Source organism: Mytilus californianus, unplaced genomic scaffold (assembly GCF_021869535.1).
Source record: "Mytilus californianus isolate M0D057914Y unplaced genomic scaffold, xbMytCali1.0.p SCAF_1, whole genome shotgun sequence".
In the NCBI taxonomy this organism is placed as follows: Eukaryota; Metazoa; Mollusca; class Bivalvia; order Mytilida; family Mytilidae; genus Mytilus; species Mytilus californianus.
This window is the reverse complement of record NW_026262581.1, coordinates 43,384,790-43,392,098: the sequence shown is the minus strand read 5'-3', so window position 1 is coordinate 43,392,098 and position 7,309 is coordinate 43,384,790. Positions and strand designations below refer to the sequence as shown.

The 7,309-nt window shown below is 32.8% G+C and overlaps 2 protein-coding genes across 2 annotated transcripts in view; both read left to right on the top strand.

Annotated features, from left to right (window-relative positions):
- Positions 1-7,309, top strand: part of LOC127720910 (uncharacterized) — a 435,560-nt gene that overhangs the window by 45,173 nt on the left and 383,078 nt on the right. The window lies entirely within an intron of this gene.
- LOC127702712 (uncharacterized) overlaps positions 1-7,309 on the top strand; it is a 333,744-nt gene that overhangs the window by 75,751 nt on the left and 250,684 nt on the right. The window lies entirely within an intron of this gene.

Below are 7,309 nucleotides of genomic sequence, written 5' to 3'. Positions count from 1 at the left end.
TACAAAATAATGAACGAAAAACAAATATATACCACGGCAACAAACAACAACCACTGAATTATAGGCTCCTAACTTGGGACAGGCACATAAAGAAAGTGGCAGGGTTAGCTAGTTTGAAGGCGCCACCCCCTCCTAACATGAGACAATGATGTAACAGTAAAACATAAGAACACAAACTATAAATCAGTTGAAAATTCTTAACTCATCAGATGATACAAATAGAAATATATCTAACAAAAACATAGACTGGACGTAGACGGGTACAAGTAAAAGTACATTTTCAACCCTCTGACATGAATTCGAGTTTTTGCGTCGTTTTGGTTGTAGTACTTACTATGAGATAAGAATATAGCATGATTGAATGAAAAATTAAAAGCAAGCTGACACACCAGGAGTTGCTTCGTTTCGAACTATGACTACTTATATACTGTTATGCTATGATAATTTAATTTTGGATCTACATGTAACACGTCTTCTGATTGGCATTTTTTTGGCTATCAGCTCATAGACATGAGTTTTTCGTGTGACCATAACGTCATTAAAGTTTTTCAATGATTTACTCCTTAAAATTGGAATTTAAAATTAAATGTTGAGGAATGACAGTAATATTTATTTTAATTGTTTTCTGTCTATTCGAAATAACCTCAAAAATGTGGTGCACACTTTTAACGCCGGTTTTGCACCACAATTTTGATGTTATTTCTTCATAGACAGCAAAAATATTACAGTTATTCCTTAAGTAGTCGCGGGTTCGGAATTCCTTATATTTCTGGTATATTAACGAAAATCAAAGCAGTTACAAATCTATATATTTCATTGACACATTTAATAGTAGTTTATATTTAAGACGTACTTACAAACATTATATGATTAATTGCGAGAAAAAGTCATCTAGTCTAGTATTACTTTAACATAGTCGATACTTTGTCCGTTATAACTTCGTATTCGAATTGTGAATATTTTTGAATATAAAATTAAAGGTACAGATCAGACTGATTCCTGGCTCTTGCGAAGGGGTTGAATTGGTTAAGTGCTCTAACTTTCATCTGTTTCAAAAGATTCATATCGATTGTTTAAATCTATATTTGTAATTTAACTTTGACACAACATCAAAGACAGGTCAGAACTTAGTTTATTTGCTTTTACGTTATCATGTCAGAACTGAAAATTGTGTGCAGTTTTTATAGATCAACAATTTTCCAAGGAATTTGAAATGAAAATGACGGACTACGTTTTTTAAATGGACCAATAAATCTTTTTATCTTTATTTTCGTATAACTATACTGCCGTTATTTTTACTCAGTTACCCAATTTCACTCTAAATCAGAAAATCAGGAAAAAGTAGGAGGTACTAAGGGGTAAGCAAAAACTGTAAGTCAAAGAAAAAAACAGGCATGACAAAAAAAAAGACGAAAAGACAAACAACAGATTGTGAAACACAAAACAGAAGATTGAGCAACACGAATCCACCGAAACCGGGATTAAAATCAGGTACCTGAAAGAAAAGCGGTTCATGCTGGTGAAACCATCGTGTTGATCTTTTCAATCATAACATTGGTGACAAGTGGCAATTGGTGATGTAAAAAATGAGGACGGATTGTGGTTATAATGTTCATTTCATATAAGTTTTGACTGAAGAAGAGAGGCGAAAGTAACCAAAGGGATATATAAACTCATAAGTCGAAAACAACTTACAGCGCCATGCGATAAAAAAGAAAAATCAATCAAAAGACAAACAACAGTATACAAAACACATATAGAAAACTAAAGACTAAGCAACACTAAAAAACTGGCGGTGATCGTGTGTGCTCTGGAATGGTAAGCCGATCCTGATTCGCGTGTGGCACCAATTCGGGAAATAGAAGACGGGATTGTGGTTACGACAATTGAAACATATCTGTCGTCATCTGTGAAGCAGTTATTCCATAATGGTCAACCAACAAGGCGCCAGCAAACTAGTATAACCCCGCCACATTTTGTTTGTGCCTGTCCCGAATCAGATTTCCTGGAGTGTTGTGTGTTAAACACTAGCAATAACAATTATAATAAAATTCTGTAATTTTTGTCAATTTCTAAATATTCATTTTTTTATCTCTTCATTAGTTAATTGAATAAAGAATTGTTCATTAGATTGACAAACATTCTGTCCGCAATGAAAGCGGGTCTTCAGAAATAATGTAAAACTGATTACTCGCGTAGAGGTATTAACCATGTGGATTCTAAAAAAAAACTCTACAGAACGTCTAGATAATTTTAAATCTCGATCTTTTTCTGAAATAAATTCTATCAAAACTTTTGATTTTTGAACCCTGTTTACCACCATTCCCCATGTGAAATTAAAAAATCGTCTAAACGAAATAATAAACAATGCTTTTCAACATAAAATTGGTAGCATACGCTACTAATTTATTACTTTGGGATACAATACGGCATATTTTGTTAATAGTGAACAAAAAGGTAAAACGTGCTACACAGAGGAACAAGTGATCAGTATGCTGGAGGTTATTATTGACAACATATTTATTGAATTTGGAGGTAGACTTTTTCAACAAATTGTCGGTATTCCTATGGGAACGAACTGTGCGTCTCTCCTTGCCGACCTGTTCTTATTTTCATTTGAGTTGGAGTTCCTTCAGACACTTCCAAAACAAGAAGATCAAAGAAGCCAGATCATTTAATTTCAAATTCAGATATATTGATGATGTTCTTTCCATTAACAATCCAAACTTTTCTGATAGGGTTCCATTAACATATCCTCCAAAACCAGAAATTAAAGAAACAACAGACAGGGCTTCCTCCGCCTCATTTTTAGACTTATACCTCGAATTTGACATACGCGGTCATCATAGGACCAGAATATATGACAAACGAGACGATTTTAATTTTGAAATTATTAGTTTCCCCCACCTTAGTAGCAATATACCAACTTCACCTGCATATGAAAAAAATACCTTTCCAAACTTATTCGGTATTCAAGAGGTTGTAGCTGCTACTCAGACTTTGTAAAACGTTACCAGTGTCTGTGCAGAAAGTTGATGAACCAGGGGTATGTCAAAAAATGTCTCGTCCTTTTTCTTAAAAAGTTCATCGGAAGGTACCAAGACCTTGTTGATAAATATTCCGTATCAACTTCACAAATAATACACTATGGTCTTGAAGTATAGATTCTGGATGCTGACGTTGTTTATCATCTTAATAACGTGTAATAGTATTTTTTTTATTTGTCTTTGTAAATTTTACTTTTATTGCTTAGTCTATTTTTGGTGATATCCATTTGACGTGACTCAGTACTTATACATGCTGTCATTGTGTTATTGTGCTATGGTAAATATTTGCATTCTTGTCATTCATTTTTAGCTCACCTGGCCCAAAGGACCTTGTAAGCTTATGCCATCACTTGGTGTCCGTCGTCGTCCGTCGTCTGTCGTCGTCGTAAACTATTTCAAGAATCTACTCATCTGAAACTACTGGGCCAAATACCTTCAAACTTTAACTGAATATTTCTTAGGGTATCTAGTTTATAAATTGTATCCGAAGTTTTGATCCATCAACAAACATGGCCGCCATGGCTTAAAATAGAACATAGGGGACAAAAGCAGTAATTGGCTTACATCTCAAAAACTACAGCAGTTAGAGCAAAGGTGAAAAGGAGTTAAAGTGATAAATGGGTCATGATCTATCTGTTTTGAAATTTCCAGACAAGTTCGACAACCCATTCTTTGGGTTACTGTTGGAAATAGTTTATGTTTATTAAATTTTACTGTTTTTGGTTATTTTCTTTAATATTATAATAGATACAGAGAAAGTATAAATGGCAACAAATGTTCAGCTAAGTAAGATCTACAAATAAGTCAACATGATTAAAATAGTCAATTGATCCCTTAAGGAGTAATTGCCCTTAAAACGTTTTCTTTTTTACATATTTTTTGTGAAAGTATAATTACTTTTTCAAAAATCTTCTTCTCTGAAACTACTTTGCCAAATACTTAAAAACTTTAACTGAATGTTCCTTATGGTATCTAGTTTATAGATTGTATTCGGGGATGTGATCCATTCAAAAATATGGCGGCAGTTTTTAAAAATAGAACATAGTGGTCAAATGAAGTTTTTGGCTTTCATCTCAAAATCTAAAGCAGTAAGAGCAAAACTGACATAGGTGAAAGTGTCGAACAGGTTTAGATCTACCTGTCAAGTAATCTTCAGACCAATAAGACAACTTACTGTTGGGTTACCGTCCAGAAATTGTTAATTTTAAGGAAATTTTACAGTTTTGGGTTATGTATTATCTTTAATATTAAAAAGAGATATATAATACTAGAAAGAGAGAAAGTGTAAATGACAAAATTGCTCAGCAAAGTAAGATCTACAAATAAGTCAAATGCCTAAAACTGAAATTACAGGTGAGCGATATCAGGCTCTCATGAGCCTCTTGTTGCTAATGTGATTTGTCTATATGCCTTTTTGTGTTTCTTTGTTGATGTATTTGTTTGTTTTTATAGTGATTAAGATTATAACACAATGTTCACTGCTGTCCCCCTATTTTTGACATTTTTACCTATTATGTCTGTTTGTTTTGTTTACTCATCGTTGTCAATATAATGGAATTGTATGCGACTGTCATACAAATGAGAGGTTTAGCTAGCTATAAAACCAGGTGTAATCCCCATTTTCTACATAAGAAAATGCCTGTACCAAGTCGGAAATATGACAGTTGTTGTCCATTCGTTTGATTTGTTTAAGCTTTTGATTTTGCCATTTGATTAGGGACTTCCGTTTTGAATTTTCCTTGGAGTTCGGTATTTTTGTTATTTTACTTTTTTGTAGTTGATGATCAATCTCAATGTTTCCTGCTTCGGTCAATCATCAGACCAGATATGTGCTCAACTTGTGGTAGATCGTCAAGTGGCTGATAACCGTAAAATTGATCATGTGAGTGATAAAATTAAAGCTGACGATGTGATAGTTCTTAATGTCGACTGCAATGCTTTCAAAACACCAGATGGATGGTAATTTTATCGTGCGTGAGAAATCACAAAGGCCTAATTATTGGCCCTATCATAGAAAACTTGTTAAAAAAGTAATGTTTAGTCTTCAAAAGGTTCGTATAAGGAATATTGAATAGACTATCTCTGAAGTCGTTATTGTCGTTTTCGTTTCCACCAAAGTGGTAATTGTAGCTTACTGAAGTATAAGTTCTTGATAACGTGCGGCATAATGTATTTTATGGAGTGGAGTGTTGGCGTGGAGTATTGGAGTGGAGTGTTGGAGTGAACTTTTGGAGTGAAATTTTTGGAGTGAGATTTTTGGAGTGGAATTTTTGGAGTGAGATTTTGGAGTGAAATTTTAAAGTGAAATAGAACACAACAATAAGGTCAAAAACATGGAACTACTTTATATACATGTATGATTAGTAAAAGTTATAACATCTTTCTTTGATTATAATATGATTTTGATTATAATATTGTATCAATAATATAACTAACTTAAGGTTCTACAATGTATCACCAATCATGCAAGGTTGAAGTCACTCATAACCTATTTGAAGGTGCTTTGAAATAGTGTGCAAGTAACTTTTACTTTTTACTTGAAAACAAAGTGTTGTTAATTTTATTCAAATACAGCATAAAAAGAGCAGACTAAATTGGCAAAACAAACAGAACTTTCAGTTTCATTAATTTTGTATTGTTCATTTTAAAATGTTACGAATTTGCTTAACTTGTGATAGATTTGAATCTTGAAGAAATTAACATGTGTCTATGGAGATCAGTATCATTTATTAAATCCCATGATTAATAAATAATTTTGATATATTTCAATATTTAAGTAGGGTGGTCCATTAAGAATATCACCTAGTCACATCCATGAAATGTAGCATATTAAATTGAATTCATGGGATAATTGTTCAAATGAACAAATCATAGGTCACTTCTAAAAAAAAACAATATATACTGACAATTTGTTGAAAGATGGTGAGATTTATGTGGAAAAGATCATAAAATTGCATTTTATCAGTAGACCTTTTATCGCAATGACAGCAATTAAACAATTTTGAAACAAGGCAGAGGCAATTGCTGCCACAATAAACTTTAAAAATGTTATCACCTGAGAATGTGAAACTATGTCAATGGTTGTTGGACAATAAGCCATTGCTAGATCCTGGTTCAGAACAGCAACATGTCGAAGAAATATTTTTTAAAGAAAAGTTTTGCAGAAGCTGTAAGGGGTAAATCAGAAGAAAACAACGAAGGTAAATTTTTTTTATATTATTAGACTTTATTATATAATCCTATTTATTCAATTAGGTTTTGGTCTTTCATTGTCATCCACCTGTAGACACAATGGTTTTGTTGTCCCCTGTGCAACGTGTTGCAGGGGAGGGGGGCATAGAAATACCGGCTGTCCGTCCGTCAGTCTCTCCGTCCGGTTTTGATAGCGCTCTCACGTGTACAGTTCTTAATAGATTTTTATGAAACATATATCATAGGTTTATAACAGCAATGTTTAGAACAAGTTCGAACATCAGTGCTGATCAATGATTTTTAAAAGAGAAATATTAATTATATGGAAAATTGTCGTATGAGCGCTCTAATATGTACAATTCTTGCCAAATTTTTATGAAATTTATATTGTAGGTTTATATCATCAATGTCATCCCCGTGGAAATATAAATTATAACGAAATCGCATTGCATTTGCTCTGAAGCCTTCATTTCTCTAAGATATCTATAAATTGTTTTAAAGAAGAAGAAAAAAGAAAGACAAAAAAAGTGTATTTTTAGTTATTGTCATGTACTGGATAGACAAACTATGTGCAACGCGGGGGAAGTTGGAACTCTGTTCATTTATTCAAAGTTGACGGATTCTAAATTGCTAACCGCTAAATGAAAGTTGGGATTGTGTCTCCACTTGTTTCAAAATAAGAGGTACAAAGGAGAAAATGACATTGCTTTCAATTGGTTTGAAGGAAGGGAAAGAGGTATATATACTTATAGGGTGGCATTTTGGTTTATGGACATTATCTCCAATTTTTATTATCTGATTGACTGGAATTTCAAATCTATATTAGACAGATTAGATATAGATCAAGATCAAATTTATTTAAAGTTCCCAGATGTGATATTTGACAACAGTAATTAAAATTTGAATCTTTAATCATGCTTATTATAATCTTAATAAAAACTGATCAGTGTAGACCTACACACTTGATATGATTTCTTTTTACATTTATTGTATCTCATATCTCTATCTCTTATTGGTGTATCTCTTGTATTGCTGTAATTCGTTTCTCTGTAATGCCTTTTACACCTTCC